Genomic DNA, 24,645 nt, shown 5'->3' with positions numbered 1-24,645 from the left:
TTCATCATCATCCCAAGAGGCAATCCACCACACCACACACTGGAGTAGGGTATTACACCACAATGGTGGCCTGAACCAGTATAAACTCTGTGTCTCTTGTGTTGTTCCTTTGATTGCTTAGATCATAGTGAGGCGTCGAGGTGCAGGTAGGCAGAGGGCGAAATCTCCACGTGCACCCCAGTGCTCGAATCTAGAGGGTCTGCCGGAACCCGAAATCCGACAGCCGCACTGTTGAACTGGACGTCTAACAAAGTTTCGGCTGATAATGCGACGTCGAGGCCCATAACTATTCTCACGTGGTGGTTCGTGCATAAAGGCCAGAGGCCAAAGCAGAACAAATACCGAAACCATAATGTATTATTTGCTTGTGGAGACGAGCAAAGACTCACGATCGAAAGTGACCCCGTCGCCCCGTCTCGTGGACTTACGACAAGGGCCTAGAATGCCCGGACGTGCCACATCATTATCTTGCGAGTGCTCTCCGGGCCCGCCGGACTTTCACCAAGGTCTCAAGTAAAGTCATGGTAACCATGTGTCCGAACATCAAGGGGAAAACCCGAGGAATCACCCTCGGAGGATTCCACTCAATGTAATCATCAACGTGAACGTAAGAGGGACCACCCTCGAGGTTCACACTTGAGATGTTGAACGACAAAGCCGTATCGGGAATGGTGAAAGAGGAAATCACCCTCGATGACCCCGACCGAATAGCTACACTACAGAATTATCATCAGGAGTGCGTTATGAGGGATCACCCTCGGCACTCGATAGTAGCTCTGCAGAGTCGAGCAACTAAAGGGGCGTGATGTGATGTGAGGTGTCAGGCTCTGGTCGTTGATCGCGCTGATCAAGTCGTCGATGATGAAGCAGGGGCAACAAGGACAAGTACTGGGGGTCACTGATGGATCACTAACCAACCTATACTAAGCAGTTTAGGATAAGCAGGTAGGTAACAATAGCAGGTACAAAAGCAGGCTATGCATCAGAATAGGAGCAAACAATAACAGTAGCAAAATCTAATGCAAGCATGAGAGTATAGAATGGGCGATATCGGGATGATCAAAGGGGGGGCTTGCCTAGTTGCTCAGACAAGAAGGAGGGTCGTCGGTGACGTAGTCGATCACATGGGCATTAGCAGTGGTCTCGAGTTCTACCGGAGAAGAAGAGGGGGAAGAAACAGTAAATACATGCAAACATATGCATAACATGACAATAAGCGAGGCTAGAGGTGTTCTAACGCAGTGCTTGGCGATACTGCCGAAGGGGGAAAACATCCGGGAAAGTTTTCCCGGTTTCGGACGTTTGTTAGACAGATGAACCGGATGGGAAAAGTTCAACGTTTGCTATTCTAGGGACATGTGGCGGGCGAACGAACCGCATGTTCATATTGGTCTCGTCGTTCTGAGCAACTTCCATGTAGAAAACATTTTCATCCGAGCTACGGTTAATTTTCTATGAATTTTCAAAGTTTTATTACTATTTTGAAATTAATTTTAATTCGAAAATAAAAGCTAAAATGCTAGGCGCACCCAGCACAATGTACACAGAAGTGTACCCAGTGGCTGACAGGTGGGCCAGGGGGTCCCGGTTGACCAGTCAACGTTTGACTGGTCAACAAGGGGTGGCCCCCCTGTCATAGGCTGTTTTAACTAACTAACAAATTAATTAGACTAATTAGGTTTAAGTTAATTAATTAACCTATTGATTAAGTTATTTATTATTTTTATTCTTTTTTAACGCACATATTTTTTACACGGGAGGGCCCCAGCTACCAGTGGCACAAAGGCCACTGGAGCGGTCTAACGGGCGCAGGGGGCATGGGCGCCCGCCCGAACAGGACACGGGCGAGGGAAAATGCCAGGGCGCCGACGCGGCGATAGCTGGTGGTGGCCGGGGCGGCGGCTGGAAGCGGGCTGGGGTAGGGCCGGTGGAGCAACTCGACAACGCGGCGGCGGCCGTGTACAACGGCGGTCGGCAGTGGTCGGGCGCGAGCGGAGGTAGCAGGAACGAGGAGGCGGGCGCACGTCTAGGGGGGGCTTGCGAGGCGCCGCGACGGACAGGGGAAGGGAAGGATGACTGGGGTCCTCACCGGCATTGTTGAGCAGGGGGAAGTTGAGGTGTGGGGGCGTCCGATGGGGAGGAGGACGAAGACGAGGAGACGCCGACGAGGTGGTGGTGAGCAGCGACGGCATAGCGTCAGGGCTCGCACTACAAAAAAAAGACACATCCATGACATTTTGGGCCGAACGAATTTTTTTCTGTCATACCTATGACACTTCTATGACGATAATTGTGACAAAACCCGGTATCATCATAGATGTGGTGGTCTCCTACTTCTATGGCAAAAAATCATGACAGAAAATGGGCTTTTCGTCCTGGGCGGGCCAGAGACGCAGCTGCATGACATTCTTTGGGCCATCCATGACGGAAAAAACCGTGGTAGAAGCGAGGGCGAGGAAAATTTCAGGGAGTTCACGGTTACGGTGGGAGGTCGGGGGCCGAGCGATGCGCCTTTTTCTTGTACACGTATGCGCGTGTGTGCGAGGCGTTGGCTCTAACTGAACCCGAGCGAGGCGTTGGGCTCTAACTGAACCCGAACGATTGCACTACAGGCTACACACTACTGAACTCGAGCGATCGATCGATGGTTGTTAACTAAACCCGATCGAGCGATTCCTTCGCTACTGCTGCTAACTGAAGTTGATCGATTGGATGAACAGTGAGCGTTACGGGGGGGGGGGGGGGTTGGATGAACAATGAGCGGTGGCGTTGCCTTTGGATGAACAGGACCCCATGGTGTGGAGGGCTGGATGAACAGTAGACGGTGGAGGGGTGCCCGTGGAGGGGTGGTTGAACAGGACCCCGTGGTGTGGAGGGCTGGATGAACAGTAGACGGTGGAGGGGTGCCCGTGGAGGGGTGGTTGAACAGTAGCCGGTGGAGTAGCACGCGATGGAGGCTGGATGAACAGGAGCCCGTGGAGGCTGGAGGAGGTCGACGGTAGCCCGTGGAGGCTGGAGGAGGTCGACGGTGGAGATGAACAACATCCCGTGGAGTCCCGTTTTGCGGTACGCCACACGCCTCCCGATGAACAGGACCCCCGTTTCGACCGTAGCGCTCCAACACAAGTCTGTTTCGTCCGTTTTGCGGTACGCCACACCCCTCCCGATCAACAGGACCCCCGTTTCGACCGTAGCGCTCCAACACAAGTCTGTATCGTCTGTTTTGCGGTACGCCACGCCCCTCCCGATCAACAGGACCCCTGTTTCGACCGTAGGAGGTCTGTTTCGTCCGTTTTGCGGTACACCACACTCCTCCCGATCAACAGGACCCCCGTTTCGACCGTAGGAGGTCCATTTCCTCCGTTTTGCGGTACGCCAGACCCCTCCCGATCAACAGGACCCCGTTCCAAACGTAGGAGGTCCGTTTCCTCCGTTCTGCGGTACGCCCGGCCTCGTTTCCATCGCATGTTCCGTCCAAGCCCTCCCGATGAACACGACGATGCATTCCGTTCCGACCCAGCCGGTTGGCCCCCATGAACACGACAACGACGCGGTTTCTCCATTCTGACCATGCCATGTACACGAGCCCTGGCCGTATGTATGCGCGAGTAGGCGTTTGAGACCCCGCCCATATGTACGTACATGGCCGTATTTTCTTTCTTGCACCCTGGCCGCTGTACGTACGTGTACATGCTATGTGCGCGCCTCTACTATGACACGTGCGCGCCTCTACATACACCCGTATATATGTACATACATGTTCGCGACCAGAATGACAACGCTATGTACGCTTCGACCAGGTGGGTCCCGACTATCAGGCACTACCTTGCCTGCAAAGATGTAGCTGGTGGGTCCTAGCAGTCAGGGGGGTGAATCCTTTTTTCCCCGGACGCACTTCCTTGCGTGCGAAGATGTAGCTGATGGGTCCCAGCAGTCAGGGGGGCGAATCATTTTGTGTTTTTTTGCCCGGATGCACTTCCTTGCATGTGAAGGTGTAGCTGCTGGGTCCCAGCAGTCAGGGGGGCGAATCATTTTTTTTGCCCGGACGCACTTCCTTGCGTGCAAAGGTGTAGCTGGTGGGTCCCAGCAGTCGGGGGGCGAATCATTTTTTTTCGGACGCACTTCCTTGCGTGCAAATATGTAGCTGGTGGGTCCCAGCAGTCAAGGGGGCGAATCATTTTTTTCCCACACGCGCTTCCTTGCGTGCGAAGATGTAGCTCGTGGGTCCCAGCAGTCAGGGGGTGAATCATTTTTTTCGCAAAATACGGTGGCCCGTCCGGTGGGTCCCCGCTGTCAGGTGGAGGAATAATTATTTTGCGCGTAATAAGGAGGCACTTCCTTGCGGCTGCCGTGGACCCAGCTGTCAGCCTCTCCACATATAGTCCACGTTCGATGGAAGTCGTTCCTTGACCATGTTGACCACGCCGCGCTGAGAGCACCACGGCGGTGGACGACGGCGAGGCCTAGGAAGGGGACGACGCGGAGCTGGGGAAGACGCGACAGTGGATGCACACGCGGAGAGGAGTACAAGGGTTCACTGGTTTGGCTGCCCTGCCGTCACCATAGAATAACAGGGGGTGTGGGTGAGTGGAGGGATGGCCTGGCCAGCGGTGGGAGTAGTAGGAGGCGGTGAGGCCTCCGCGGCATCACAGCCGGCCACGGGAGGCAGGAGCAGGCGGCACGACCGGCGCTGCTTTGGGCGGCTGGAGCAAGAAGACCAGAAGTTGAAGAAGCACGATGACCGTTGGATGGACATTGTACGGTCACTGCAGCTAGAATCGTTTATATTGACTAAGTTGACAAAGCACTTGGTACGTCAACTTAGTAGGCCCATAGGTCAGCTTCGTATGTCAGGGGGAGGAATCATTTTTTGGGCGGGTGAAGCTAGAATATCCAAGATTGAAGAAGAAGCATGACATCCGTTGGATGGACATCCAACGGCCACTGCTGCTAGAACCGTGTGTTGACTATAAGTTGACAAAGCCTTGCATACGCGTCAACTCTGTTTTTTGGGGACACGTCAACTTAGTAATGCCAGAAGTGTGTGCCAGAGAACTTATAGCCCATTTAAGAATGTGTAGCCCATTTTTGAATTCCAATGTAATTTACTACAACCCATTTACAGTTTGTTAAAAGTACATCCCATTTCAACCAACAGTTCAAAACAGAATTCAATAAAATTTCCCACATTTTGATGGGATCCGAAATATTTTTATCCAAAAATTTCTAGTCAGATTAAATACAATTTCAATATAAATTTATATTACGTAAAAATCCAACAAAACATCGCGCTCGCAACAATTAATGAAATTAAAATTTTCAAGATCCAAAAATAATATTTTATAAAGTAATTACGTGTTTGGTGCATTTTTTTATAGTTATTGCCCAGTTTTTATAATTACATCCCATTTATTATTTCTTAAAGCCTATTTTCTTATTAAGACTAATGCATCCCTCCTAGGAAAGATTTGCAGCCCAGCGGGGCGGAGAATAACAACTTGACCTTGCCTGGGTATTCCTAAAAAAAAAGTATAGCTGGGCTAGCCATTTTCAGCTTGAAAAAAAAGTAATATCTGGGCTGGATATCTGGCCTGGGCTAGACGGGCCGCAGCCCGCCCAGGTAATACCTGCAGCAATGTTTTCGTTGTTGGTCAGAGGAGAAAAATTAATATCTGAGCTAAACATCGAAAAACTTTGTAGTGCTCACACCTCAAAAACACAAATACTGCTCGAGCTGCTTGGTCCCAGCTGTCGGCCGCTTCTTGTGCAATTCTCTCGCTTATGGACTACTCCCTCCTTTCCTGTTTATAGTGCTCAATTCAAAAATCTCACCAATCAAGGTAGATGGCGAGTGGTGGAACAATTTTTGTAGTTTTGCAAAAGCACCTAATTAATGCTCTTGTTATCCTCAAAAAATTATGTTTATCAATGCATTAATTGCAATGCATGCATGCATAAAGTACATGCATTGGTTAATTTTCTCTTAATACTTGCATGCAATGATTTAATGCACCTTGGAATATGAACATGTGATGGAAAACAACCAAATTGAGCCTTATAAAATGGAAAAACTAAAATGTTGAGATAAGCCCTATAAACCGGAAAGGAGGGAGTACATAGGTTGACAATGGTGTGGGACCGTGATGTCAGGAAACCAGGAGGAAGCAAAATAAATTATATATATATATATATATATATATATAATAAGGAGGCACTTGCGTACATGAGGCTATGGCCCTGGTGGGTCCCCATTGTCATCCTCTGCAAGTAAAGTCATCTCCTCGCCCGCGCGCGCTTTCCGCCCGAAACAGTTAGCACCGCCCCCGCCCCCCGCTTCCCGGCGCAGGCGATTGCTCCGCCTTCAAACGACACAAGTGACATTCGTCCGTCCATCTGCCGCCCACATTAATGATACGTGGTTGCCGACGCGGCTACTCCGGCGCCACACGTTCGTCCCTCCGCCCTCCCACCATTCTTATATAAACTACTGCGCTAGCCATAGCTGCAGTCATCCGCATCTGTTCCCTTTCTCCTTTCCACACCACTACTGCCCACCATGGCTTCCTCACACTCCAGCGCTCTTCGGGACGGGCGGACGACGGACCACAAGGAGATGGCAGCCATTGTTGCCGACCGGCTGGCCGGCAGGCAGCCGGAGGATGACGACGTCCCAATGGAGAACATGATAGTCGACGATCCGGCGCCAACCCCATCCTCCGCACCATCCTCGCTGGTGCATTGCACCATGACTATCGGTGACGCCCGTGCCCAATATATGGACACGGTGAGGCAGATGCATGAGGAGTAGTTCCGGGAGGCGCAGGCCGACGCCTCCTATAACCACCATATCCTCCAGGAGCACCTGTAGGCGTAGGAGCAGATCGCCGCGGAGCGGGCGGAGCAGGAGGCGCTGCTCGACTTGTACCGCTCCACCCACAAGGGCCGCCTCAAGCGCTGGTGGTACCGCATGCGGGTGGCGGAGGCTGCAGCCGCCTACAAAGAGGCTAGCAAAGAGGGCGATGAAGCGGGCGAGGCGCTATTTGGCGAGACCGAGGATGAGGCAGAGGACAATGCCAGCTCCGACGAGTCCCCGCTCCGCTGGCATCGACGAGGCCCTGCTCCGCCGTGGCCCCACGGCGCCAACAATGAGGCAGAGGACACCACCGGCTCCGCCGAGGCCCCATCCTGCCAACAACGAGGCAGAGGACATCGCCGGCTCAGCCGAGGCCCCACCCTGCCGACAACGTGGGGGAGGATTTCCACAGCTCCGCTGAGGCGCCGCCCACCGGCAACGAGACAAAGGACATCACCGGCTCCGCCGAGGCCCCGCCCCACTGCTAACGAGGCCGCGCCACACAGAAAACGAGGAAGAGTAGAACATGGTAGGTCGCCGCCGCTCGGGTCCAAGTAAGGCCACCGCTGCTACCCTCCGGTTGAAGCCAATCTAGGCGGGTTGACCATTGACAGCCTATTAGCTTCTTGGCGGCGACATGCAGTCAGAGAGCTGCGTTGGAGAAGAACACTGCTTCTAGTTAACTGCTGGTGCAGTTGGCTGACTAACACGTGGGCCCAACAGGCCACATGTCAGTTATGCAACTGCACCTGCAGTTAAGTCACGGAAGCTTCTGTTCGGCTCAGCGGGACACAGGTGGGTAGCTTCGGTTAATTAATTATACCTCTAGCGCACCCCTTTTTAGTTGAAGAATGTATGAAATGTAATGAAATCCGGCATGTTTATATGAAATCCGACCGTGTATGAATGAATTTATTTTGATTAGTTCGAATTCCTGTATCACTGGCATTGGATGAACATGCAAAACAATACATACTAGCATTATTTCCAGGGTGATCACCTCGTTTGCAGCAGTTTCACATGTACTCCCTCAGGTCCTTTCTAGTCTGCATACAAGTTTTGTCTGCAGTCAAAGTATCTCTACTTTGACCAATATTATACAAAAAAGTATGCACTTTCACAATGTGCAAAGTAAAAAGGAACAGAAGGAGTACAAAGAGTTTTAGCAGCTTTTTAGCATTTCTGTACATTGCAATCAAACACACAGGCCTGGCAATTCATAGAGAACATTCAAAACAATCGATGATTATGCATCTCAGCGACTCACATGTCAGAGGCAATATTTACTTCACAACTAAAGAATAAAGAAAAAATTGATCGACGCTGCTGACAGCAAAGGGCGTCCCATTCAAAAATATCAAACACATGTCTTGCTAAAATCAATGAGCAAAATTTGACAAGGTTGTCCCATTCCAAAATATCAAATGCCTACGATTGTGGAATGGGCAGGGTTTGCCATCAGTTCAGACATTGTCATGGCACCTCGTGCTAAATAAACCAGCTATTCTTTTTGTGCAGTTCCACCAAAATCAACCAAATTCGCGCGTAGCTTGTATGATTTCGCCCTTATATGTTGCAACGCCTTGAACTTATGGGCACCTCCTTTCTTGTGGTGGAAATGAATGATTAGATGTATTCATGAACATTTTGTGCAGTTCCCATTGAAATCAAGCTGAGCACCCCTATTTGCACAAATACAAAAAAGTGATTAGTATAAAGCAAACTGTACTATGAATTGATAGTTTCAACAGGAACCTACATGGTCCATGTAGAGCACACTTTTAGAAAAATGGAACTCACCAGAAAGAATCCTAGAACAACATTGTACTCGCGCATCACAGCAAAAAAATGGAGATTTGTCGGTCCTTCTGAGCTGAAGTTAGTTTGGTCTTGTGGGGAGTAATGTAACCATCCTTCAACTGCTCCTTGTGATGAGAAGAAGATGATCCTATTGTGCAAAGACAAGAGGACTACTAAATGCTAGCATCCCTGTTTGCTCGAACAAAAAGGAAAGGAAATATTTAAAACAGCACAGATGAAGCACTTCTCAAGGAGAATACCACTTTTTCATGACAGTATCTAAACAGTAGCACAGCACCAATAGAGATGACAAAGCTCAATCGTATGGATGAAATCAGTGGGCGAGTACCAACCTTTGTCAGGAGGCTTATTGTGTAGAGCATACAGATGAAGCACTTCTCTGAAACCATCTGTTGCTATCTACGGTGGTGGCCATGCTTACTATATATTCCTCGATTAGTTTAATGTTTCCAACATCTTCTTGTGCAGTTCCACTAAAATATATGGTATCTTCAAAGAAGATCCCTGTTTGCACAAGTAGAGATAATTACGTATTACATTAAGAGTGGCATCAAATCAGTGGCAAAACAATTGTTCGTTCTAGCCATAGCAATAAATTAAGATGCAAAACTATGTCATTACTTGTGTCATCACAGTTCCAGTGCTTCATTACAGCACCGGGAGTTGATTTTTGTTTTTCTTCCGCTTGTTCTTCCCCTTCATCACTTGGTTCAATAACAGACAAGCTTCACCTTCAATGTAAGATTTGGCATGTCAATTAGGGAGCACAAGTATAGTACTAAACTTAATTTTCTGATGAAAGTGGCAAAATACAGGCCAACAGTTGTGAAATATCCTTATCTTACGTCAATGGGATATTATGGTGCACATACAGATTGGAAGTCTTGTCTCCATTTGTGCAGTTCACTAAAATCAAGCAACATTATCGTACAAGTAGCACAACATATAAAAGCACACTGCAGAATCATGTGAAAGAAGGCTAGTACTGACCTCTCATGATGTGGAATTCAAACAACTCACAGAAGAAGATCTGAACCAAATTCGCCTGAACAGATAGGAAGTAAGATCTCCTCTTGTGCAGTTCCACTAAGGTCAAGCAATCAAGCAACGTTGTCGGTGTGACATTTTGGTTGAACTGCACAAAACACTCTTAAAACAAAAGTGTTTTGTGTAGTGCAATAAAAGGTCACAATGGCAACAAGGTGAAGTAGATAACCCTGTTTACACAAAGGTGCAAAGGAAACAATTAGTGGTCAATAATGGTGGATGACACAGAAGCCAACAAAAAGAAGCATCTACCTTATATAAATGGGAAAGAAAGCAAGACAATAGCATTTCTCAAACGGTGGCAATGATTAATATTAACATAGAGATTATATTAACAATAAAATTCATTAAACATGTAATTTGCTTTTAACTGTGGCATTGCATCAATTTTCCAGCGGCATTATTAGAGGGTGTTTGTTTACAGGGACATTTTGGTGTAGGGACTAAAAAAACTCCGTGTCAGTCCCATCTAAACCAAACAGGAGGGACTTTTAGGGACTAAAAGTGGGCATTTGGGACTAAAGAAAGAAGACCCCGAGGGAGTCTTTTTGGGACTTTTTCCAACAGTTTCCCCTGCCACGCATCACACCTTGTCTCTATTAGTTCATTACTAGGGCTAACATGGTCTTTTAGCATGTCATTTAATAACCTCTGCTCCATGTTTAGTTCCTGGAACCAAGCAGGTAGGGACTAGGGAGTTTTTAACCAAATAGGGCCTTAGATTAACAACAGCTAATGAGTTGCACGGGACAGTGGACGCACCAGCACCATGTGCATCTACCGATGTACTGTGGTCATGCACAGTCTGTTGCAACAAAGAACAAATAACCAAGGAGCATATTTGTGTTGGTCCTAGTTTTGTTATCTTTAGACACCTTTCCCTATGTGAGCACAGCAAATCTAGTCCTGCTCAAACTCTACAGCCTTGTCCCTTCCTTTCCTTTTTGAACTAGTACTTTCGCCCCTTCCTTTCCTCTTTGAACCACGTCCTAGATTTATGCGATACAACTTTCCCCACTACTTTCCCCCATTCCTTTCCTCTTTGAACCACGTCCTAGATTCATGCTATACAACTTTCCCCCTTCATTTCCTCTTTGAACCACGTCCTAGATTCATGCTATATACAACTTTTCCCACTACTTTCCCCCACTCCTTTCCTCTTTGAACCACGTCCTAGATTCATGGTATACATGCAGCTAGAGCAATGCATGTGGAGTAAGTAAATTATACCTTAAGGTTCTTGGGGCGTGGTTCGGTGGGCGACGGAGACGGCGAAGAAGAAGGGGTCGGAGGCCCTCCCGCGCGCCGCTGGGTGGAAAGTGAACAGCTGCGCCGGTAGTGGATTCCCTCCCTCGCCGACGGCGACAGCGTTAAGCCTCCTTCCCTTCCCGGCGGACGGATCCTGCCGGCTCTTTGAGCAGCAGTGAGGGGAGAGAGAGGCCAACGAAGTCTTGTTTAGATCTGGAGAGGGCGAGAGAGTGTGAAGAGAGCAACTACAAGCGCTGAGGCTCCAGCGGACGAGAGAGAGTGTGAAGAGAGCAACTACAAGCGCTGAGGCTCCAGCTTATGTATATATATACGGAGAGAGATTGTATAGCTCCGTACCCATCCATTTTGACCAGTCAAAGAATCCTCCTGGCACAAATTATGCTCAAGTGTAGTTATCGAACCCGAGACCTCAAGTTTGATGAGCGAGTAGGCTAACCAGCTACACAACCCTCCCGTTATGTTCAACGAGAGGAAAATAACCTTTTATACATTCCTGCATTCGTGTGACAAGCATGCCATGTTTTTTGTGTGTGTGGGAGTCATTGGGATTTCAATCATAATCATGTCATGTGGCTTTGGTGGTAAGACTATCCACAGTGGTGCAGAAATAATGCAGCCTTAGTCACCTTACCTCTCTCCACGTAGTACGTTGGGTCCCACCAGTCAGAGGGTGAAACAAACAAATTAATAAGAAAAATTAAAAGCACCGGTGTATCTTACCTCACACATCTCGCTACTGCTCGGGAGCACTGTCCAATTGATCCCTCTGTTCGCTCATGTACTATTTTAAGTGAATCCTTATTATAACATGCACACAAATTTTGGGCACTTGTATTCGACTTAAGTCAGTGTGCCACCGTATCTCGTATACTTACTACTCCCTCTGTCTAGGTGTAATAAGTCACGTTAGAAGGTGAAACGGGACCAAGGTGCGTGCGTGTGCGTGTGTGTGTTAACCAGCATGTGTGTGTTAGAGAGAGCGACAGATTGACCTACTCCTACAGAGAGATGGTGTGTAGTGTACGATTTTAGCCACGAGAGTCGGTGCATCCTCTCATTTTCGGCCGTGTCCGGTAGGGACATGCGGACAGCTGCCACACCCGCCCCTGACCAGCCTGGCCCACCCAAAGCCCCTCCATCGTCCGCTCGCGCTTCCCGCCTGAAACGGTCAGCGCCGCTCCAAAGAATCGGTGCCGCATTCATGCCCGGGCAGAGCGGATGCGACCTCTCATTGGCGCAAGAGTGATGGTTGCTTTGTCTGTCCAACTTACTACTGGGTCTATGTTATTTGATGGCTCATTGGTCTTTATTACTGAGGTGGTAGGACTGTTGGATGTCCCACGCTTTCGGCGAAAGGAGGTACTACTACTACTAGATTACAATTTTCTCCATTCTTACAGCGGAGGAGTGCAAGAGTAGTGAAAACACGCAGGCTCAGTGATTACATGGCCCACGTCACACTATCTTCGTGCGACATCTAACTCTTTACATAGTACTCCCTCCGTTCCTAAATATTACTAGATGAGTCCTCGCGCGTTGCCGCGGGACAACTGTATATGTCTCTCTGCAAAATTATCGATTTCATAGAACTAAAAAAAACTCTATAACCGCATGACAAATGTGGTAGCCAAACTAAATAAACTCCCATCATCATTTAGATCATCCCACATAAGGAAAAAAGATCAGCCAACTCCTACTGCATAATGGGATTATATTTTCTTTTTGACATGTTAATGGGACTTAAAAGCTCACTTACATGCATGCTACCGGTGCATGCTTGCATGCAGACATGTTGATGTGATTTAAAACCCACTCACATGCATGCCACGGTATTTCTGCATGCTTGCATGTGGCTTAGTGCGGAGCCTCTCAACGTCTAGATCAGACGGCTATTATGGACTGATTTACTTCATCTAACGGCTACATCAATTTTGATGATGTGGCTCAAGGAGAGAATAGAGAACTCCTAGTAGTGGGGGCTATCTATTACTAGTAGATAAGTCTTTGTAGAGATTCCACTAGGTGAACTACATAGGGAACAAAATGAATGAATCTACACTTAAAATGCATCTATATACATCTGCATGTGGTTCATGGTGAAATCTCTACAAAAACTTATATTTAGGAACAGAGGAAGTACTAGTATAGTATGTACTGTAATTTGTCAGCGAGATAAATTTGTACAATGCTATGAAGCTTCCAGCTTCTGTTACATGTATCTTGCATCCAAGGTTGCCCGTTGCAACATTTCATCAAATACAAAGGAGACTAACATGCATGCTATTGCATCTCAATGATTGACAGATCATAGCAAATATGTACTCCCTCCGTTCCAAAATAAGTGTCTCAACTTTGTGCAAACTTTAGTACAAAGTTGTACTACTACTAAAGTTGACACTTATTTTGGAACAAAGGCAGCTAAAGAAAAAAACGATCCATGCAGTCCCTAGCCCTTGAACCGTGAACCCTGACCAGGCTTCAATTTCCTGGCAACGTTCGAGCTTCGTAATAAATGAAGTTTGCAACCTTTTTACCATCGGATCATTTTGTGCAGTTTCACCAAAATCGAGATGAGCATCCCCGTGGCAAAGAAATTGAAGAAGCCTGATTAGAATAAGATTACTGGGACTAGTTGATGAGACATAAACTCATCACAAATACAGTACGTAGAAGCCAGTAAAGGTATGTGCGGGGCAAAGAAGTAGAGAAATATCCACAGGGAGTTGTACCTGAGGGACGTAGCTCAACCTTGAGTTGGGCGGCGGGAGGCGGCAACTGCCCACGTCACGGCAGTGAGCAAGGGACGAAGGCAACCTCACCGGCTTTGTGAGAGAGAACGGTGGGGACCCCTGATCGGGACGTGCCGACAGTGGGTTTTCGCCGTCGGCGACGGCCACCGCATCTACACTAAGCATCCACCCCTTCCCCAAGTGGACGTGATCCGCCAGGATGTTAGAGATGTGGCCACAGTCGTTTTGTGCGAGAGAGTGTGAAGAGAGCAACCCCAGCAAGCAACCGTGTAGGCTGGCCCGTCCTGGCTATGTACATAGTGGAGAGGTTTCCTTTTCTCTCCATATGAACCTATCATATTGCGTACATGCCACTGAAGAAAAAAAACTTTATTTATAAATGACGTGGCACCTACTACTCGTTCTCCTATAACCTTGCGCTTGGCATCTCCAAAATATTAACCTTGCGATTGGCTCTTCGCCTCTTCGTGAAGTCAAGCAATAATGGTAGTGCAGTATATATCGTTCTGGCTACATGAGACCGAATGAATTGCTGCACGTCCACCACATGGGCGAGGGTCGAGGGGCGAGGGAGAGTGCTACATACGGAGCAAAATGAGTGAATCTACACTCTAAAATACGTCTATATACATCAGTGTTTGGAGTATGTACTAGTAGTTCATATTGAAATCTACTAAAGGACATATATATTCCAAACAATATGATATAATCTCTATAACCAAGGTAGTAGGGACGAGGAGTAAACGGAGGGAGTAGTAAATTTTTCTCCTCGTCCTGCGAGCCATCGCGCGCATGGGCGAGGGAGCGGGCGTAAGGCGGAGCAAGCTTCACCTCATCCTGCGAGACACCGCGCCCGTGGGCAGGGGAGACGGTGTACTAAGAAAGCTTCTCCTAGTTCTGTGAGTTGACGGGACACATCAAAAGTACTCCAGTGTATAGAGCCTTGCCTCTAAGGTAGGCCCCACATGGTTTGCCTCTTTTTTTAATTTAGCATCACCCGTGGTAGACGATCCTCCCTCCACCAAGTGGACAACCAGTACACGTGCCAAATTACCACGTGGGCTGCCTTTTTCGTACAGAAATGAGCTCCACCGTGTACCCGCGCGGGTGTGGTTGGGAAAGAGACGGGAGTACGTGCGCCGTGCATGCACCTCTTCTCTTCGTGCACGTCCCCCACCTACGTGGGTGTGTGTGAGAGATACAAACCGCGTTCGTGAGTGTTTTTTTTTGGGGTGGGGGTGGGGTGGGGGGTTGATTTCGTGAATTATTTGTGGGAATATGTGTCGATGACATCTCAAACAAAATTTTGCATGCAATGTGTGTGAAATGGAGGCCTATCCATATCATACATAGAGGGTCGGGCAATCCACGAGAAGAGAGGGAGGGGTCATAGCTATCGATAGAGTCGAAGAGAGGATCAAGTGGGTGGGTGCGAGATCGATGAAGAGAGCCATCGAAATTGTGTGTGTGTGCAAGTCAAAGATATAGGGCGACTGGCCTACCGGAACGTTAGAGGGCACACGTCAAGTTTGTGTGTGGCAGGGAGACATGACTAGAGCGCTCGATGTATCGGTGTGTGTGGGGGGGAGGGGGTGGTGGGAGGGGTAGGCAGAGGCCTAACTATAGAGGTAGAACGACTCGTATATGTGTTGAGAAGGAGAGACCCAGCTATGTCTTGAGGGAGATCGGTCGACATCCATACATAACTGAAGGACGGGAAATATGATGGGAGAGAGAGAGAGAGAGAGAGAGAGGGAGGGAGAGGGAGGGAGAGGGGTAGAGTGCTGGATGGGTGATGGAGTTGCTTCTCGAAGATGGTGGGAGAGGCCTACTAGACAAACTGAGGGTGGAACTGCAATGTTATCAATAAGAGTGGGGATGTGTTTCTGTGTGTGCCTGTGCGTGATAGATCTGTCGGGACGCATCCATGGATGATGAAGGGGAACCATGTGTTTGGTAAGCAAACCTAACTAGATCGGTAGATCAATTGTTGTTTGTCGGAGGAAGGGAGAGACACAACTAATGAGGTAGATCGATTGACGTGTGGGTAAAAACGAGTTATAAGGACCTAGCTAGCTATATGTATAGCGAGAGATCGGTCGGTGTACGTCCATTTGTTAGAGGCAAATAAGGCCCAGCGAGACGGATAGACAGAGAGAATGGAGCTAGGAGGTGGTGCGAGAGGCCCAACTACTAGCTAGATAGGGGGAGGAGTGTGCGGTTGTGAGAGCGATGAAAAGAGGGGCGAGAGTTTACACGTGTGTCTGACCGTATGAGAGACACGAGGCAAGGACACATAAAGGAGGAGATTGAAGGTGTGTTTGTATGTTGTAGGCAGGCATCGCTGGAGAGGTTTATCGATCGGTGTGTGTCGGAAAGGAGTTGTGGAGACTCTGGGAGAACGACCTAAAGAAAAAAATGAATGTGCCCGGTGGATAGAATGCCGAGGGAGGGGGAGGGCGAGGAGGGCGTGTGCATGCACGAGAGAAAGTTAGTGGTAGCTACAAAGGTTAGAGGATTGTGTGGGTGTAAGAGACTAACAAAGATCATAATTTGATATGAAAGCGGATTCATATATTTGAATAGGAGATCATAGTGTTTTAAACATTGCATGCATGAATATAGCGGTGATACACGTGCTGTGCACATGTTATACCATAATGTGATAATGCATGGCGTTTGCAACTCACAGCTAAATGCCGAACAATCTAAACCATACTATACATCAAACAATCTCACATTTTATTTGAATTTGTGATAATGTGTGGCGTTTGCAGCTTACAACTAAATATCGAACAATCTAAACAATACTATATATCGAACATTCTCACATTTTATTTGAATTTGTGGTAATGTGTGGTGTTTGCAACTCACATCTAAATACTTGTAGGCGTAGGGGGCGGGGCACCATACATAATGTGATAAACACATTATACATATGAGACATGGTTTAGATTATGAAGATCTAGCTAGAGCTAGAAATGTAATGTGATTTGAAATCAAAATAAAGTGGATTCAAAAAATCTAGTTCGAGTTCATATAGTACACATAGTTCATATGTAACTCGAGACTAATCATGTGGTGTGCTGTGAAGATAATACACAAACGATGGTTTAACTTGACAATAATGATGATTGTAGATCTTATTAAAACAGAGAAACGAATTCAAATGCTTTGACTTCACAACAATCATTACTGTAGATCTTATTCAAATAGAGAAACGAATTCAAATTTAGTTCATATTGAAGCGGTAGTATATACGTTTGGAATGCACTAAAACGTTCATTTGAGTAGTAGGTTGCATGCATTATACACGTAGCGAAATATTTTAATTGAACATAACATGAATTCAAAGTTTTGAATGACATTTGTAGGGCGCATTGATTTGGTACAGTACACGTTAGGCTTGTCCGGAAATTTCAACCCGCGCCTTGTTAGCCCGAAATATTTAAGATATATCTTTGTCTCGTTGTGCTCCGACAACTCCCTCCATCTCAACCCGCGCCTTGCTATTCCGAAATTACAACGCGCGCGAAAACTCCCACCTCCTGTGAAATCCCGACACGCGAAATGCCCGTGGTACCCCTGAACCGAAAGAACCGCCTCAAATCGGTGGGGGTACTTTCGTAACTTACCCCACATTTCGGACAAGCGCGTCTCTAAGCCATGGTTCCCCACTGCCATCCCATCCGCCCACCCATTCGTACACCGAGGCCGCGAAAACCCGCGACGAAACCCCACACCCTGCTCCGTCCGCCACCCAGCCGGAGCCTCTTCCCCGACGACGTCGTCCACAGCAACACCTCGACGTCCCTCATCCACCGTACCGGATGAGGATCCGTCGTCGATCTCATCGTCCCGCCGGTTCAGCCACCCCGTCCTCCACCTCCAAGGAGCTGCCCCGACGTTCCCCTCGTCTTTCGCGCCACCTCCATTCCCACACCGCCGTCTTCACCTGCACCACCGGAAGAGCATCATCATCACCGTTTCCTCGGATGAAGCTGCGGCCTAATCGGCGCCACCAAAGAGGTTGTACACTAATCGCCGCATTTTCTTCTTGATTTGATCTCATGGTGCTGCCGGCGCTCGGTCCCGAGCCGACACGGCGCGGCTCCATCCACACCGGCGTCGCGGACCACTTCCTCCATGGCGTCGCTCCCTCGGCGGCGACGTCCACATCAGTAGGACGTGCTGCTGCTTTAGCTCTCGCTCGCGCTACTGCTCTGCTCTTGCTCTCGTCCCCTGCCTGGTCTGCTCTTGCTATTGCTCTTGCTCGCGCTGCTGCTCTCGCTCTTGCTCTTGCTTGCGATGCTGCTTCGATTTAGCTACACTTCACTCCGATGCCGCTGGGGTGAAGGAAGAACCAGCCGTAGCGGGGAGGGGGGCTCGCCGGAGAGGTACCCCACTATCTATCTTAGGCTTCAGGATGGGGGCGGTGGTCGCCGGCGGTGGCGGGGCGGTGGCGTGGGGATCGCCGGAGAAAAAGCTCGGCACGGGGGGGGGGGGGGGGCTAGAGGGATGGCCGGGGCGGCGGCGGACCGGCGGTAGGGAGTGTTTTCGGGGCGGGCGGGGCGGCGCACCACCGGCCGGCGGGGGGCTGCTGTTTGGCCGGCTCAGGGGGGTGGAGGTTGAAGATGAACCGCAGGCCCTTTATTTCGTATCCAACGGCTGCAAAATTGACTGACTAGAGATGAAAAAGTCAGTCGACCGACGTGTAGCCTCACCTTGCTAGTGCGTCCAGTTTCGACAGCAAAATTTAGTTTCGACAGTTAAGTTCAGTTTCGACAGTTAAGTTCAGTTTCGACAGTTAAATTCAGTTTCGACAGTTAAGTTCAGAGATGAGCGGCTGATGTATTTTACATCTAGCACTTTGTGGTTATGTATTTTACGTCATGTATTGGAGATGCTATTAGAATTCCACTTAGGATAACGTTGTTCATTGTCTCTCTTGTCCTGCTTCAGCCTCAGCATCATACAACTCACCGGAGCTGCTCCAACGACGAAACCCTCCATCACAGCGGAGCAGAACCTCGGGCTCCATCTCCAGACGCCTAAGATCTTCTTCCCCTCCTCCGACAGCCAAGTCAGCCGGAGCATCCTCACCGGCCAACCCAATCACGCTGAGATCGACATGGCTTCGCCAAAGAGGTTGTACACTTGTTGCATCTCTTTTTTACTCTACATGTTATATATATTGTCCACTGAGCACACGGATTTGTTCCTTTAGTGTCTCCTTGAAAGAAAAAATGTAGGAATTTTAATTTTCACTTTTCCTCCTTTTCAAATTCCTATTCATGAAGCACAAGACTAAGAGATAGTAGCATAATAGCATTATAACCGTACATTTTCTTGTGGTTTGACTTAATCTCACCATGCTTCTTTGCATCCTGTGATCTTCCAATTGTTGTGAATCAAACACCCAGATTGGCAGAAATCCTGTGTTTTTAAATTCTCTGTTTTGCACGTGCATTCCTATCCTATTCCTGTCTATTTCCTATCCCTGCATTGTTGGAATCCTCCAATTCAAACGAGCCCTTACAGAATTACTTCTCTTACAGATAGTTGTCAAAGAAAACCTTGCGTGGTTTGTCCCGCTCCTGCTGCGCCGTCGTCCACCCCAGCTCAGCTGCTCCAACGACAGAAGGGTCCAGCACAGCAGGGATCCGGCCTCCAGACTGTCTTTCGCCGCCTCAGATCTTCTTCCCCGCCGCTGGCAGCCATGAAAACTGCACTACCATCATCAACCGAGCAGATGACCTCGAGGACTACACGGGTCCGCAAGAGAGGTCGCACTCTTTCGTGTCTGCTTACGTTATGCATCGCTTAATATTACATGCTACTTTATCGTCCTGTTCACCGATTAGACTCTGAGTCAGCTCCAAACTAATGGTCAAACTTGAGTTTTTAAATGGTTGTGGGGTACATATCGGGGCCGCTATCAATAGTATCTATCTACTATCTGGTTAATCTCCGGTGTCTACTATGAGTTTCATGTTGGGTGGGAAACAAACAGTAAAGAAGCCATTATCTGTATTTTTAACTGAAGCCATTATCTGCCTGCTATTATTGGTTTTGGGTCTATCCACAGGTTGCTACCATCACTCTGGATTTCTGCATGCACTCCTTACATAATCTCACTATGTTTTATTCCTATGCATGACAGTTATTGTAAACAATGGAACTGAACATGTAGAGCAAAAGAGACGAGCCTTGTGTGGCAATAAAATTTCATGCAGACGTCGCTCCATGGTAGGCGCAAAGGCAGCCCCCCTCCACGCATTTCGGATTGTAATCGAGAGGAAGATATCTGTTCTGAGGGGGATTCAGAAGGAGAAGACAACTCCTATTTACCCCCTGAGGTCTTCGCTCTAACTTGGCATGCTGATGTTGGTTATATCATGCATATGGTGTCTTGCATTGCTTACTTTATACATCAAATATGTCATCTGCTTAGTTTAGACATCCTTTGTGCGAATGCCATCTGTTTAGTTTATTCATCGTTTATGTGAATTATGCAACGCCATCTTGTTTAGCCAGGCATCATATATGTGAATTTTGCAATGCCATCCTGCTTAGCCAGTCATCTTATATGTAAATTATATCAGGCCATCCTTTTTTTCGTTACATATTACATTTGTCAACAATGTTATTACATTCAACTGCTCTTCGTGTGCATCAGCCATTTGACACGGTGATGGCAAATTCTGGAGTGAAAACAAGGTCTTCAGAGCAGACTATGCTATCTGACGAAGCGCATATCTCGCTGGTTACGGATAGCTCCTCAGAGGAGGATTCAGAGACAGATGACCAGTCCTATTCCCCCCCCCCCGAGGTGTATGCTCTAACTTGGCAGGGTTATGTTGCTCATATCGTGCGTATGGTGTCTCGCATTGCTATGTCATTTGATTAGTTTAGACATGCTTTGTGTGAATGCCACCTGTTCAGTGTCTAATTACCATATATGTGAATTATGCATTGCCATCTTGTTGCAAGACATTATATATGTGAATTATACAATGCTATCTTGTTGCAAAGGCATTATATATGTGAATTATGCAATGCCATGCTGTTTAGCCAATCATCATGTATGTGAATTATATCATGCTATCATTTTTTTGTATTACGTGTTCCATTTGCGACAACGTTTGTATATTCAACTACTCTTCCTGTGCATCAGCCATTTGAAGCGGTGATGGAAGTATCTGGAGTGAAAACAAGGTATTCAGAGCAGACAATGCTACCTGCTGAAGCAGACATCTTGCTGGTTACAGAGAGCTCCTCAGAGGAGGATTCAGAGACTGATGACCAGTCCTATTTTCCCCCTGAGGTCTATGCTCAAACTTGGCAGGGTTATATTACCCATGTCATGCATGTTGTCTTGCATTGCTTAGTTTTTACATCATATATGGATTGCCATCTGCTTACTTGCTTACTATATAAATCATATATTTGAATTATATCATGCCATCATGTTTACATAGTACATACACATCATCTATCTGAATTATGGCATGGCAACCCATTTAATAAAGACATCATATAGTTATATCATCTCATCCTGTTTAGTGTTTACAGTCATCATATTTTGAATTATGGCATTCTATCCGTGAATGTATGTGAATTATGGCATGCCAACCTATTTAATAAACACATTATATAGTTATGTCATGTCATCCTGTTTACATAGTCTCATATTTTGAACTATGTCTTTCCATCTTTTTTAGTTAGCCATCATAATGTGAAATTGTGTCATGCTATCCTGTTTAGTTAGCCATCATATATGTGAAATTGTGTCATGCTATCCTGTTTGGTTAGACAACATAAATATGAATTATTTCATGCCCTCTTTTATTCCCCACTATCCATTGCACCTGTCTATCATACAATGTCTATACTTTCAATTACTTTTCTTGTTTATCAGCCATTTGAATTGGAGAGCGTGATGGCAGTATCTAAGGGAGTAACAACACGGTCTTCAGAAAAGATAGTGCTACCAGTTGATGCAGATAGAACCACGGTTGTACTTGCCCAAGGACCAGATCCACCACACATAACCCAGACTCTCGCAGATTGTACCCCTACCCAGTTGGACAGAGAACCAGCTACACCCCTTCTAACCCCAACCCCGGCAGATAGTAACCCAGTTCCAGTTGACACAGCACCGTCTCCACCACAGAGCACCCAAACACGAGCAGTTAGTAAGGGAACTGCAGTGCCCAAAGCACGAGGACCACCACTCCGAATCCCAACTCAACGCTTAAAGGAGAAGAAGATTTGTTCTCAGGTCAGGTTCTGTAGCTATGGTTCATACTCCTTTGCTCTTGCATGACTGTATTTACTCATACCAACTATTTTCAAATTTGAAGGATGGAATTGAAACTCCAATGGCGCAACAGGTATGTTTTAAACCTGTTTCTTTAACTGGTTTGCTGTTGTAACCTGCTCTATGTTGATTTCAGTTTCAATTGAATAAACAGTTATGTTCTCATGTCATGCACATTACAAGTGTTGTTATTGCTCTATAGTTACCCACACTTATATTCTGTCTATTCTGCTTTGTCTTGAACAAATATTATTTGAACTGTGTCTCTATCTTGATTTGGCAACAAAAACTAGAATGATATAGACCATAAAGTGACCATGGTACATAGATATATGTTTGTTTCATGCTGTTATCCTGTCCACTTTACTACTGAACTCATTTACCAAAATGAGTTTCATATACAACATGGTAAACATGTGATGTGTCTGCTTGTTTCTCTTTTAGAATGCGGACAAAATATTGGAGAACAGTACCGCGTTATCCAATGGTAAAGGAAGTAATGCAGATAAGGTTCAAGATAGTGAGACATCCCTGTTGGTCTCCAAGAAAGCTGATAAAAACTATCTTGACGACAGTGAGGGAACCCAAAAGTCCTGTCTTGATGTAGTGTTCGAGTTACTGGCCACTACTGCTGGCACAAGCTCTTCGAACTCGCTGCCTGAATCAGTTCGTCTTCTTGAGTCTCAACTTCAAGTTGAAAGACATCGATCAGATGTGCTGCGACAGGAAGCTGAAGGACTGAGGAAGTCCCTGCAGAATTCAGATGCATATTTTCTGGTGCAACAGCAAGCGCTGGAGGATTTAAGCGCCAAACAAGAGAAAGTTAATAAGCTTGCTAAGCATCTTGCCAGCATTATGGGTACCCAGGATATTGTTTCTTGAGATCTTCTGAAGTGGTTTCAGTTCTGGATTTGTTTTGCTGCGGCGTTTATTTGCGCTGGTCGCCAACTTTGACAACCAGTGTATATGATATGCTGCTTTGTTCCCTATATTTGCACTGGTGGCGAACTTTGATGCCCAGTGGATGTAATATGTGTAATAGCCGTGATAGCCTAGCGTTATTGCTTGCTTATTTATTTCCTTGTTGTCTTGTTTATTTGTTTGCTTGTAGTCATTGCAGTTCTTTTTCCGCGGTTAGCTAGTGGCTGCAATAACCTATTTTTTAAAACTAGGCCACAATAACCATGGGCTAATATTTACTGTAGTGACACTGGGCCTCCTACTGGCCGTAGAAACAGTGGGCCTTCTACGGGCCGTAGAAATAATGGGCCTTCTACGGGCCGTAGAAACAATGGGCCTTCTGCGGGCCGTATTATCAATGGGCCTTATACGGGCCGTATAATCGATTGGCCAAACATGGGCCAAACAGACCGCATTATGGCCGTAAACGGGCTAGAGTTGGAATCGTCCGTTCATGGGCCAACCATAACGGGCCATCGTTAATAGGCCGTATTTGATGACGCTATGAAATCGGCCCAACGTATTAACGGACCACAAACGGGCCGACTGTAACCACGGGCTGAATTTGGCCCACAAGCAGAAAAAGACAGTAACGGGCCATAAGTAAACGAATGCTGGAAATGAGCCAAAGAATAAATGGGCTCTGAGAAGGCCGAAAGATAACATGGGCTAGAAACGGCCCAACGGAATAACGGGCCGTTAATGGGTATAAAGTGATACAATGTTCATTACGGGCCAGTTTCACCACGGGCCGTTAATGGGTGTAAAGTGATACACTGTTCATTACGGCCCAGTTTCACCATGGTCCGTTAGTAGGCCAAGAGTTACATAGGGCCCCATATGGGCCGAAAGAGGTCATGGGCCATACATTGGCCAGAAGTGAAAACAGGCTGGAATCATATTGGATGGCCCAGATGACGCTACTGGGCCTAATTCGGATAGGGTGTAACGGGCCTTGGGTTAGCGGGCTGTAAATGGGCTATATTCGAACAGGCCGTTAACAGTCTTTCCATGGGCCGCCCCGCCAGCTTTTGACCAAGTCAAACGGGCCGGCCTTTTCACAGGAATGGGCCACTGTTGGGCCGTGCCACGTGTCGACGTATCATAGGCACCTTCCGTCCAATGAGTGGTTGACATATGTCCTAACAATGAGCCGACACGTGTTTCCTCCAGCCAATGATGATTTTACACGTAGAAAATCCCCATTGGTCGGGGTTGTTAACGGGTTATCGGATCCAAAACCCGACCCGATAGCTTAATGCCATTCCGTTATGGTGGATGCCACGTGTCGGTCACCCTTGACGAAAGCACTTCTGTGACGCGCGATTTATCGTCATGGAAGTGGACACTTCCGTGATGATAATTTTGGTAATGTCATGGAACACTTCTACGACAGCACATGTATGACTATCTTGATTCTGTCATAAATTTGTCAAGGATGTATATGCATGACAAAAAAAGCGACCTACTATGACAAACATGTATCATCACGGAAGTGTATTTTTTTGTAGTGTCGGGGTGCCGCGGGGTCGAACTGCCGATCCAGTCTGCGTCGAGGGGGAGGCACCACGCGGGAGGAGACAGAGAGGCGGGCGTCAGCGCTGGAGAAGCGGGGTGGGGTC

Source organism: Triticum aestivum, chromosome 7B (assembly GCF_018294505.1).
Source record: "Triticum aestivum cultivar Chinese Spring chromosome 7B, IWGSC CS RefSeq v2.1, whole genome shotgun sequence".
NCBI lineage: Eukaryota > Viridiplantae > Streptophyta > Magnoliopsida > Poales > Poaceae > Triticum > Triticum aestivum.
The sequence above is the reverse complement of the archived record's forward strand: the minus strand, read 5'-3'. Positions refer to the sequence as shown.